The following is a 12,826-nucleotide window of genomic DNA, read 5'->3' as shown; positions in this document are numbered from 1 at the left end:
GGTGATCATTGCGAAATTGCACTATGATGGAGACGCCGTGGAGATCCTGCGGAAAGCCCGGGACAAAGCTCCGCTGTCTTACAACGGACACCGCATCGCAATATTTCCCGACTACACCGCCAGTGTTGCCAAGGCCAGAGCTGCGTTCACGGACGTCCGGGAGGCACTACGAGGTCGGAAAGAGATCCGCTATGGTTTACTCTATCCAGCCAGACTTCAGATCACACACCAGGACGAGGACAAGGAGTTTGTGGACCCCCAGAAGGCCATGGACTACGTGAAGAATACCCGCCGAGCAACAGAGACAGAAGGCTGAGTATATCCTTACATGTATGATTAGAAAAAAAAGATGAGAACTGACTATAATGACGAGTGACTTTAATTTTACGAGCCAGTTTTTTTTATTTTTTTTCCCCTTTCACAGGCTCACTCGTAACATTTCACGCGGGGACATTAACAATGCCAACTACGTCATTTAACTAAATGTATGCCCCATGAGCGATATAAGGAGCTCTCACTCTCATTGGTTTAGTTACTATTATCATTTAAGTTACATAAACAATTACCATGTCAGAGCTTGATTCTAACCCACAAGTAATTACTGTTTATAGCTGTAAAGAGCTGTTTGACTTGATTCATTTATGTTCTGCAGGAGCCTGAATAAATGAATGATTATCCCTTTTTTTTCTTCTTTTTTACCTTTTACTTTCTTCTTTCTGTGTCTTAGCGCACCCAAAGCACAGTCAAATCCAATCTACTGTGCACATTTTCTGCTTGCTTAGCAGTTAGGGACAAGGTCCCAAGTACTATCATATCTGTTAACTATAGTTATAACTGGTTCTATGTTCTTGTTCTGGTACCTTTGTTCTTCAGGGATCCTGAGTTAAATATAATAACAAAGTCATTCCCTTTCTTCACCTACATCACCATCTTGCTTATCAAGGTCAAGAAAGCTATAAGCTATAATGTGAAGGGTCTTCATAGTCCAATTAAAAAAAAGAAAATATTAAACCAGCTAAAATTAATTAACTGCCAGATAGCATTTCTACAAGAGACGCACTTGTCTGATATAGAACACGAGAAGTTAAAGTCATGGGCAGACAAAGTATATTATTCCTCTCACCGCTCAGGGAGAAAGAAAGGAGTTGCCATCCTTATACACAGACAAATTAATTTTACAAAACCTCAATACATAAAGACACAGAGGGGAGATAAATTTCAGAAGCAGGTCTGGTTGATATATGGAGAAGTAAGTTTCCAAGAAGCAGGGACTTCACCTTCTATTCAACTATTCTCGGATAGATTATTTCTTCACCCCAAAAGCAGAATTTCATAGGATAACAGATATTGAGATATTGCCTATCACTATTTCTGACCATGCACCTGTTTTATTGAACTGGGATATAGGACATAGACCAACAACTAAACAATGGAGGCTTAATACATCTCTTCTTAATGATAAAAAATGTATTTCCTTCATCACAGAAGAATTCAAAACGTATCTAGATACCAATACCTCACCAGAAACGAACCGCCTAATATTATTGGATTGCGCTAAAGCATATATCAGAGGCCGTATTATCTCGTTCTCGTCTGCAAGAAAAAGAGAGAGGGAGGCAAGACAACGAGAATTGGAAGATAAAATAAAAATGTTGGAGCAGAAACATAAACAATCTGCAACAACTAGTGTCACCAACGACCTAAATGCAAATCGTAGAGAACTTAAAGGGGAACTCCGGGGCATTTGAAGCGTGTTTCCATTGCTAGAGGTTGTCAAATACTGATAGTAGGACACAGAGAGGTGCGTATCTGCGCTCCCTGTGTGGAGATCGCTCTGTTCGCACAGCCTGTCATGCGAGGCTAATACGTGGTGGCTAAGGGGCAAGTGCTAACCCTTCCACGTAAAACAACAACTTGCACACTGCAGAAACGTCACACCACTTTATAACCCATCCGACAATAAAGTCACAAGCCTTACCATCAAAACCATATGCATGGTTCTCACATTACTGGCATGGGGACGTTACAAAACAACTTTATAAACAGCATGTAACTCACCGGCTGGTTGTAGGCTCGCGCATGTGAAAGCCCAGAAGAGTCGATGGAGAATAATCCCATATACAAAACAATTATATTCTCTAGAAAAACTGCGTTCAAGTATTTAAAACATTACAACAATACATGCCCAGTAATATTCTTGTAATGTTTTAAATACTTGACGTATTATATAAGAATACGGATACATGCGATGATGACACAAAACTATCGGAGTACCTGAAACATATATGTGGAGGGGGTGTGGTGCATCAGGTTCAGAGGAAAGGTGGGAAGGGCTCAGAGGACAGTAGGAGAGGAGATGAAAAGATCGAGAACCAGAGCCAGAGAACGGAAGAAGGAACAGACGAGCAGAACGGAGAAACGGGTGATCGTCCTCTGTCGTTCGGGCTTAGAACTTCGATCGTTATTGTGAAAATAAAAGTATTATAATTCAGACACGGTCTCTGCGTGTATGTTGGGTGAACCCACGGTGGTGAAGTACATGTCACAATATAAAAGTAACTGAATTAACAAATTCATCAGCTGAAGAATTAGACAAGCCAATACAGGAATCAGAAATAAAACGGGTGATTTCATCACTCAGGAATAGCAAAAGTCCAGGCCCAGATGGATTTGTCAACGAATTTTATAAAACCTTTAAAGACCTGTTGGCACCTCTGTTACTAAAAGCATACAGATATGCCCTAGAATCCAAAATTATTCAGCAATCTTAGCTAGACGTGTCAACAAGATAATTACCCAAATCATACACCCTGATCAAACGGGGTTCATCACCGGAAGATATTATGGTGATAACATTAGACGTCTACTGAACATAATATCCCATCAGAAAGACAAGAAATTGGAGTCAGTAATCATATCTTTAGACGCACAAAAGGCATTTGATTGCGTGTCCTGGCGATACCTGCTCCAAACGTTGAAACGGTTCAAATTCGGTCCAAACTTCATAGACTGGATACAAACGCTTTACTCATCCCCACAAGCAGCTGTGAGGGTTAATGGATACAGATCAGAGAGGTTCACACTAGAACGAGGTTGCAGACAAGGCTGCTCTTTATCACCCTTACTATTTGCTATAAGCATAGAGCCATTAGCTCAGCTTATTAGAGATGATAATAACATAAAAGGTACTATAATAAATGGAGAAGAACACAAATATCATTACCGTATTTTCCGCACTATAGAGCGCACTGGGTTATAAGGCGCACTGTCAATGAATGGTCTATTTTCTATCTTTTTTCATATATAAAGCGCACCGGCCTATAAGGCGCATTAAGCGAAACAAAACAGTCAGATAAGTCAGTCAGTCAAACTTTATTAAACTTATTCACAATAACTCCCAACTAGGGGTGTAACGGTGTGAAAATTTAACCTCACGGTTTTAGTGACCAAACTTCACGGTTTTCGGTATTATCGCGGTATTTTTAAAAGTGTGTTCAATCTGTTCAGAAAGCACTGATAGGCCTACACAAGCTGAAAAAGGTGCAACAGTGTTTATTATATTGCAAAATCTTATCAAAAACATCAACAATTAACATTAAAGGAACAAGAGTGCAGCATGTAAACAGCTTATATTCATTATATTATGATCATTATTATTAGCATCACGGAAAGTTTTAAGGAGAGACTTTCGCACCAAGTCCGCAATTTCCCATGTGATCACACTCTTCCAATGCATAGCGATAAGCATGCATGTCAGACCAGCTGGCGTCGGATCGCGGGGTTATGGGAATTGATGCAGAAATACGTTTGTTGACCTGAGCACGCAATACCGGCTTTTGAACTATTTCCGAATCTGATATTACTGTGGTCTATCATGCGTTTTGCCACGGCAAGTCTGCACAGTTTCAGACTGCGAATGTTGTTGCGTTTATTTTAAAACGAAATACAGTGTTACAGAGCAAAATACAGGCTAACGGGGTGAAATACAATCTTACAGGGCAAAACACAGGTGAATTTGTGCGATTTTGAATTATTTTTCCGTCTGTAGCCTACAACTGTATGATAAACGCAACTCAAATGTGCACCCGTCTAGCTCTGAGGCTAACGTTGTGTCCCGATTAGCTCCACACTAACACCGCTGAACGAACATGTGCACGTGCCGTAGGCATCTGTTTAGATTATTGACACGTTATTAAAAAGTTAGACAGACGGATCATTGCATTCTGCTTCAACCCGATGTCCCCACACCATTTATTTATGCATTTGAGCTGAAACGTTAACTTACGTTTCATTGCCGGCTATACAGTTGTGGGTGATGATCACGGAGATGAGCAAGGAGATTTGACGTATTGCCACCTTTAGCGGAAACTTTTTTCCTGCATGTTCTGCAGACAGGATAACCATCTTCTATCAACTGTCCCCCGGCATTCTTATAAAAACCAAAATATGCCCATACTTCGGATTTAGTCCTGTTAGAGGGCGGATAAATGTCCTGACTCTGAGTGCTGTCATCTACACCTTCGGCCATGACTCCAACTTCAAGAAATGCACGTTGTAGGCTGCGCAGTGAGCATGCGCGACAAATTAAGAACTCGGATGAGGCTGGGAAGGATTCAACTCATGGTTTTCATGCCGTGTTATTAACCGGGATATTAATGATATTTGAAATGAACGCGGTAATGGTTATGGTCAACTCTTTTTATTGTGGTTTACCTTCAACCGGTAACCGTTACATCCCTACTCCCAACCTTGCTCAAGTCTGATAGCTACCGCTAAATCAAACCGTAACGTATTCACAATAATTCACAAAATTGTTCAGTTATAACACGTATAATTGAACACAATACACACACTTTTTCAGTTCATTCCTCGTCCACAAATCCCTAAAATTCATCATCTTCAGTGTCCGAGTTAAACAGTTGGGTGATTACGGCATCCAGCATGCCCGGATCCCTCTCGTCATTATCCGAGTCAGTGTCGTTGCTGTTACCTGGCAGTTCAGTGATGATTCCGGCCTTCGTGAAAGCTCGGACCACAGTTGAGACTGATACCTTAGCCCAGGCATCCACGATCCATTGGCAGATAGTAGCGTAAGTCGCCCGGCGCTGTCTCCCTCCCTTGGTGAATGTGTGTTCACCTTCTGTCATCCACTGCTCCCACGCAGCTCGCAGTTTAACTTTGTACGCGCTGTTGACACCAATATCAAGCGGCTGGAGTTCTTTAGTTAATCCACCTGGAATGATGGCAAGCTCCGAATTGGTTTGCTTCACTCTGTTTTTTGATAGCATCGGTGAGATGTGCGCGCGCACAATATATATTACTCCGCTATGCTCATGACTACTGTAGCCGTAAAGCTGCGGTGCGGCTTTGTAGTTTACCAAAGTCTTACTAAAACATTTTGACAGAGCGCCGTGTACAACACAAAATCACTTCGAGGTCAGTAAGCACAACAAGAATTAATCCATATATGAAGCACTCCGGGTTATAAGGCGCACTTTCGTTTTTTGAGAAAATTATAGGCTTTTATGTGCGCCTTATAGTGCGGAAAATACGGTATATGCAGACGATGTCTTGCTGTACTTAAGAGAACCCGTATCCACCATACCACATCTTAAGGAGCTCATTACCAAATATGGGTTCTACTCTGGATATAAAGTTAATGTGGTCAAAACAGAGGCAATGGATGTAAACAGTCCCTAGCCACCTAGCGACAGCTGCACCTGTTACGGTGTTTGCTGCTCGGTCTGCTCTTCGGTCTGCACAGTTTACATTGGACGCATTGATATCAAGGGAGGCAAAAATAGCGCCAAGCGATGTGAGGTCTGACTTTTTCCTGGACAACATTTTATGATGCAAATGTATCACCCTTTTGAACGCATATTTTTTTGAGAAGCAAAACGCTTTATTTTTGTGTCCCCAGCCAACTAGCCGGACTACCTTCGTGGAACGCAAAACTCAGCTGGAACTCGGCTCACAGGACGCAGCAGGGGGTAAGTTAATGTTCATAAATGATATTGCTAATATGGGATGTCATACAGCTTCATGTCAAAAGAGGCGAACTATCCCTTTAAAACAACATGACCAAAGACCGTTAGAATGTATATTTTGCATTTCTGTTGGTTTCATAGTATTTGATATGACATTTCTACCATTTTTAAGCAAATACAGAGCTAATGGCCCATTATTTTGTCAAATGGTGTAACCAAAAAAATATCCATATTTATTTGATATTTCACCCTCTAAGATTTTATGTAAGTGTAGCCATGAAAACAAGTAATTGATTTTCAAATATCACAAGAAAAATATTTTGTTATATCTATTTTTAAATTTAGATTACATGGATTTTTTATCGAGCCGAGCAAGACAGTATGTTGTAAACATTTAAGTTTTCTGCATATTCCTTGACCAGTTGGGTAAAAATGGTTTTAAAACACATTACTACAGTGTACTTGAATACTTAAATCTCATCCATAGTAACTTTTTTGTATAATATGAGATTTTTGGAAAACACATCGGTTACACCAACTGACCATAAAACATAAAACATCTACAGCAAAAGGACAAGAAATTGACACAGAAAATAGTCATCAAGGTAAACTGAATTGGATATTTTAATACTCCATGTCAAAAATGATTTCATAACAACAATGGATTGCAACAACAGGATTAATTTGTGATCTATTCTGGATTAATTTGTGTTCTATTTCAGTTCAGATTTCATACAATTTCAGTCTATACCCATTGTTTTCAAAAAGAGTAAGAGAAAGTGTGTGTGAAAGAGAATAAGAGTGAGTGAAAGAGTGAGTAAGATCATATCTTAACAACCAAGAAGAAACAGGATTAACTTGTGATCTATTCTCATACAATTTCAGTTTGTAAAATAACAGCCTTTGCTTTCAAAGAGAGTGTGTGTGAGAGAACAAGAGAGAGAAAGAAAGAAAGAAAGAGAGAGTATCATCATTCATTGTGAGAGAGTATCAACATTCATTTCTTTCATCACTAAACTGTTCTGATTACACTTTTAAAAACCCGAGAACCATCAGTGTAAGTTCATGCCATCTGTTGAGATCTGAACAAATTATTTAACATTAACATAACAATATAAGTGAAACAGCGTCTCAGAAACGTAAGAGTTTAAATATTTCTGCCCAGAAAAGTTGAGTCTGTAGAAGAAAGACATTAACCTTTCAAGTTGTGTGCTTGGAACTGTTTCCAGGCATCTTCTGTTAGTTTGGAATGGCGTGAGTTCACAGGTTCTGGCTCAGAAATAATGTGGAGAACATCAGACTCGTAATAAAACAAGATGTCAGGTGGATGAGGCCAGGTGAAGACATTCTTCTCAGCTAGCTGTTGCATGCAGCTTACCTCAACTTCATCCCCAACCACCTGAATGATTTGCCCCACAAATGGTTTGCCCTCGTATCGAGCTAGAGCAAACTTTCCTTGCCTACTTTCCTGATCCTCCACGCTGTCAGGTGTTGAAGTGGTGGCTGGTGGATCCCGGAAATCGACTGCAGTTGGCCCATGACACTTGCAGACATTGGATCTTCTGCAAAAGCAAGAAATGTCCCGGTACTGAATGACAGCTGGCTCTTCACAGGTCACTTGATGTATCTTGAGTGTGCCTTTTACAGCTGGAACGAAGGCCGGGACTTTTTCATCATATAGATTGATTTCTTCTTCTGATATCCAGTAGCAACGGACACTGGACTCATCCTTCAGGAAGTTGAAGACATCCTCTGGAGTCTGCAAATCCTTCCCCCTCAGGACTGCTGCATCCGCAAGCCGCTTTACGGCCCCACCAACACCATCAGGGGCGCCCTTTCCGCAGAAGGTGGTGATTTGCACTTCATGATGGCATCCTTCAGCGCAGGCTCCAGGTGTGCCCACACAGCACGCTCATCGTGGCAGAGCGAGGCAGAGACAGTGGCATATGAGTAAGATGTTTGTGCTGTGTATACCACACAGGTATGGATGGTGGCCTGCTTGCGGCTGCCACCAAAATGGAAAGCCTGAATCTCAGTATTCAATTTGCAGCTGTAGTTTTCTGAGAAATCTACATGGATGCAGATTTCATCATCTGGTAGTGTTTCTTTCTTTTCTCTGAGAGCTTTGACTTGGTGGATCCAGTTGAACTGGTGTTTGGCCAGAGAGTCAAGCTTCATGTTGAGAAGAGCAAGAAGGTCAGCAGTCTTCCCAGTCTGCGTCACCTTGGCAAAGTTGGTGTATGTTTTTCCCTCCTCTTTTTTGGTGATCCTCGACCACTGCTGCCAGGTTAGAGTGTCTTCTTCCAGAGGGCCCTCAAATTCCACCTCATTGTAGCAGCATTTTACACACACACGATACATACACTGTTCGCTGGATGTATCACTTGCAATACCAGCAAGCAGATCTGAAATGCTGTGTGTCTGAACAATGCCTCTCTGGTACAATTTTTCCACAATGAGCTTGAAATTTTCATGATCAATGCATGCACATGAATTCCTGTCCGAATCTTCGGCTGGAGTTATGTAAAATGGACAGTATCTGACGAACTGTCTGTATGACAGTCTGTAGTGTTTCAAGACCGTTCCGTTGTAGCTGGCATGGATGTCTTTAAGGGAGGGAAGTAGTCCTCTGCTTTGTTGTTCGAGTTTGTTTTTTGACACAGTGTCCTTTCTGCCAGACAACATGCGGCTATTCTCCTCTCTGTGAAGAAAGCTGACCACTTGCTCCCTTTTCTCCTCTGAACTTTTCTTTCTGTCCCTCTGTTTTTTCCTCTCTGACTTCCTGATCTTTTGCTTTCTTTTGCTTGTCCAGTTTCCTTCGTAGCCTTTGTGTCTTTGAATTTGCTGTCTTAAGTTGTCTCTTAATTCGGCGGAGTTCAGACCTGAGCTTTTCACTATTCTTAAGCGCCTCACTTTCTTGTCTGCTTCTTTTCTGTACTGCCTTTAAAGGGGTTGAGGAGGCCTGTGGTATCTCCACGTTTGGCTGCACATAGTCATGATCTGGAAGGTTAACTGTGGGTTCCAGAGGGCCAACATGCTGGTCATCTCCTGATGTGTTCATCGATGGGGGAGTGAGGTGTAGAACATCAATAAGTACCCTTTTGTTCTCCCTATACTGTCTCTGGTACTGCTTCCACCTTTTCCTCATCTTCTCCTGATTCTGTTTGGAGAGCTGTGCTACTGGGGTGTTCACAATCTTTCCCTCTCCCTTCCTCCTTTGGTAGCTATAAATACAATGTAAAAATAAAACAATTAGCCTTTTATATCTAGAATAATAAATCATCCTCTCATTTCCACAGCCTATCTACATCACTGACTTTATTCTTCACATGAAAAATGTGTGTGTGTGTGTGTGTGTGTGTGTGTGTGTGTGCGTGTGTGTGTGTGTGTGTGTGTGTGTGCTTGCATGCCTGTGTCCGAATGTGTGTGTGTGCATGCTGTTGCGTGTGCACTACCTTGCCCGTCTTTTTGCCAGGTAAATTGCTTTAGCAGCAGGATCTGCGTTCACTTGCGCTCTGTGGCGAGCCACTTTTTCCTTGCTTGTAAGTGGCATCTATTGGGGGACAAGAAGTACACTTTATTTATAATAAATGTATTATTTTTTGTATTATTTAAACATGTTTACATACAACATAATAAAACAATCAAAATATATTGTGGAAGTTAAAATTTTAAATAAAAATATTGACATTTCAAAAATCACTTAAAATACAATCTAAATGAAACCCTATTAAAGCTACTGTTCATGCTACAGTTAGTCACTATTTAAATGAGAAAAATAATATAATTGCCACCTTAAATTACATACTCTTTGGCCTGAATCTGATCAAATTGGCCTCAAACAGAAAGGAGTCAAATGGTGTAACCGGTTACACCATTTGACATTTCTATTTAAAATCAAAATTTGTAGGCATTATTATGGACAACTATGTACACACTTGACCTTTATGTGAATATTCAACCACAGTTTTTACATCAAATTCAATATTTTATGATTATAATGGTTTATCAACATTTTAAGGAGGTCATACCATTTGACATGTAAACTAAGCTTGCCTGACCATGGCCTAAAAACACTTAATTATTAACAATTTTAAAGAGAGTTACTAACCTTGACTCATAGCAGTTGGGGTCTTCAGGGGTCCTTCTCTGTGACATCATTTCCTGTCACATGATCTTCTGACTAAATACTTACAAAATGGCTCCTTAAATGGCGGTTACACCACTTGACATTTCAAGTGGTTGATGTGACAGACATGATTCCCCATATTCATTAAAATATTCAGAACAATGGGATTTCATTACTTTTAATTCATATTGTAAAGTTCTCATGCAAGATCATGCCAGATTATTTTATAAGGGATTTCAGAGAGAATTTCACATTTTTTTCAGCAAGTGTAATTATTTGGTTCATGTTTTTGTGGTTACACCGTATTGACATTTTTACCCAAATTCTCTTAATACTCTCTAAAAATTGAATAAATCCCAAACGTTAAGATTAGGGTTTGATGAGAATGGTGTTGGAAAATAATTTGTCAATTTATTTTCAAATTTTAACAATTTTAAATGTATCTAACCCATATGTACACAAAAAAATGAGCGTCACATCATTGACCCATAAACGCACCTACTGAAATCAGGCGGAGGTCTTAAACTTCCAAACTTAAGATACTATTTTTGGGCTGCACAGATGAAGCCACTTATAGTTTGGATCCAGAACGATACCTTAACACGATGGCTTAATATCGAGAAAAGTATGTGCCCAGAGCCTTTGGAAAATCTGGCTTTTGTAGACACTTCTATAAAAGAAATGGCGGACTGGACAAAAATCACTTTGAAAATCTGGAAAAAAATACGGTCAGCCTTTGGGTTGCCAAAGGTACTCTCATCATTAACAAATATTGGACTTATGGGACCCTCACTCCTAACACTTTAGATTCTGGTATTAAGAAATGGTCAGACCATGGTTTAAAACAAGGATGATAATTTGAAAACATTTGCACAGTTGAAAAACGAATTTGACCTCCCAAGGATAGATTTCTTCAGATATCTACAGCTGAGATCTTTTCTGACGACACACAAAGACTGGGGAAAACGTATCAGACCTACCCCCATAGAAAAGTTTCTCATAACACAAATAACTCATGGAGATAAGAAAATAATTAGTAAAATATATAATGTTTTTTTATTAACAAATGTACGTAACTCTGAACACATAAGACAGCGAGACTAACAAAAACATATCATTAGACACATGGGAGGAGATATGTACTGAAGCTCACTTGGCTACAAACTCGTAACACATGGAGGGAATTTAAGTGGAAAGTAGTTACCAGGTTCTTCAGAACACCAACAATAACAGCCATACCCATATATTCTGGCTGTGTCCTAAATTAAGCCGTTTCTGGAAAGATGTTTTTGATGCTCTCAGAGAGGTTTTCAAACGTGATACAGTGGAAACCGCTTATAGTGATCACGTTGGTCCAGAGCCAATTTGAACACTATAAGCGGTTGATTACTACAACCGAATTTGTATTACAGTACAGGTATTTCACTTATTTTTTTATGCAGAATATCATCTAAATGCCATTTGTATCTTTTTTCAAAGAGAAAAATGAAACGGATAGCTTCAGCATTTACTGAATTTTATTATCATGCAAGTTTAATTACAGTACTGCGCAGACGTACTGTAGGCTAACTCAAATACAGTACGTAACTTATTATATTGCTTTTTTTTTTTTTACAAGTCTGAAAATAAAGTTTGAATTCAATCCGCCTTTCAGCACCCCTGCTCGGATCTATGCTCCTCCGTGCCGGTGTTCTGTTGATTTGTGCTACTTGGTGTGAAAACGAAACTTAGAAAATCGGCTCGGCGCATGCGCAAAACCACAAAGTAGCATTTCTCGACAAGTAGGAGAAATCGAATGAACACCGGCCTCCCATCTTACAAGAACCAGCCTGGAGCTTCCAGCGGTCACACGCGCATTCAATCCGCTCTCCAGCACCCATCCTCGGACACATGCTCCTCCATGACTTCCTTTTTCCAGCCATGATTCGCGCGCTTGCTGCCCGGTGTCAACTCGTTACGTTAGCTAGCGAGGCAGAAGCAGACGTCCAGAAAGGAATCAAGAGAGTAAAAAATAAAATAGCTACACGTAGTTTTAAAATTATTTTTGCACATGTTTACATTCATAAAATGGCCAAAAATAAACATTATAAGCGGATTTCTTGATTACTGTAAACGAATTATTTAAACAGCATTTGTATAGAAATGATTCCGTCCCAAGCCATTTGATCTATATAAGCGGTTGATTACTATATCCGTGACCACTATAAGTGGTTTCCACTGTATTCCACAAAGCCCTATTGTAACATTATTAGGAGAAATCCCTGAGGGTATAGAAGGAAGGGATGTGAAATATCTCTTAAACCTTCTGCTAACAGCAGCGCTAAAATGCATAACCATCAGATGGCTAAAGCCAGATCCTCCTACTTATAATGTATGGATTCAAAAACTATGGGACATCTACCAGATGGAATAAAAATGTAAACTAACCCTTAAAGCAGGAAACTGGAGGTCAAAGGAGGCATCATCCATTTGTGCGAAGCAGCTCGATGGTGAAGGAGTGCTCGCCATCTGATAACCCATTATAGTAGAGTCAGTACGACAAAGTGAACAGATTTAACACAACTCCTGCCATGAAAATGATCAACATGAACTCAGAACTACATTCTGGGTCGATTGGAATTTGTTGCAGCAGAACTGACGACACTTATCATGGTTCCTGACACGGTATAAAGACACTGATTTGGGTCTACAAGAGCAGTAGAAAGAATGT

General features: G+C 40.1%; 1 long non-coding RNA gene across 1 annotated transcript; it reads right to left on the bottom strand.

Annotated features, from left to right (window-relative positions):
• Positions 1-9,171: 9,171 nt before the first annotated feature.
• On the bottom strand, positions 9,172-10,268 carry LOC142391455 (uncharacterized). The gene is made up of 3 exons (XR_012770575.1): positions 10,099-10,268; positions 9,443-9,540; positions 9,172-9,211 (listed from the first exon to the last, which is right to left on the bottom strand). It is a non-coding gene; the product is annotated as an uncharacterized LOC142391455 (long non-coding RNA).
• Between the last annotated feature and the right edge of the window lie 2,558 nt (positions 10,269-12,826).

Source organism: Odontesthes bonariensis, chromosome 11, assembly GCF_027942865.1.
Source record: "Odontesthes bonariensis isolate fOdoBon6 chromosome 11, fOdoBon6.hap1, whole genome shotgun sequence".
Lineage (NCBI taxonomy): Eukaryota > Metazoa > Chordata > Actinopteri > Atheriniformes > Atherinopsidae > Odontesthes > Odontesthes bonariensis.
Note: the sequence above shows the minus strand (reverse complement) of the source record. Positions and strands in the feature narration are given on the sequence as shown.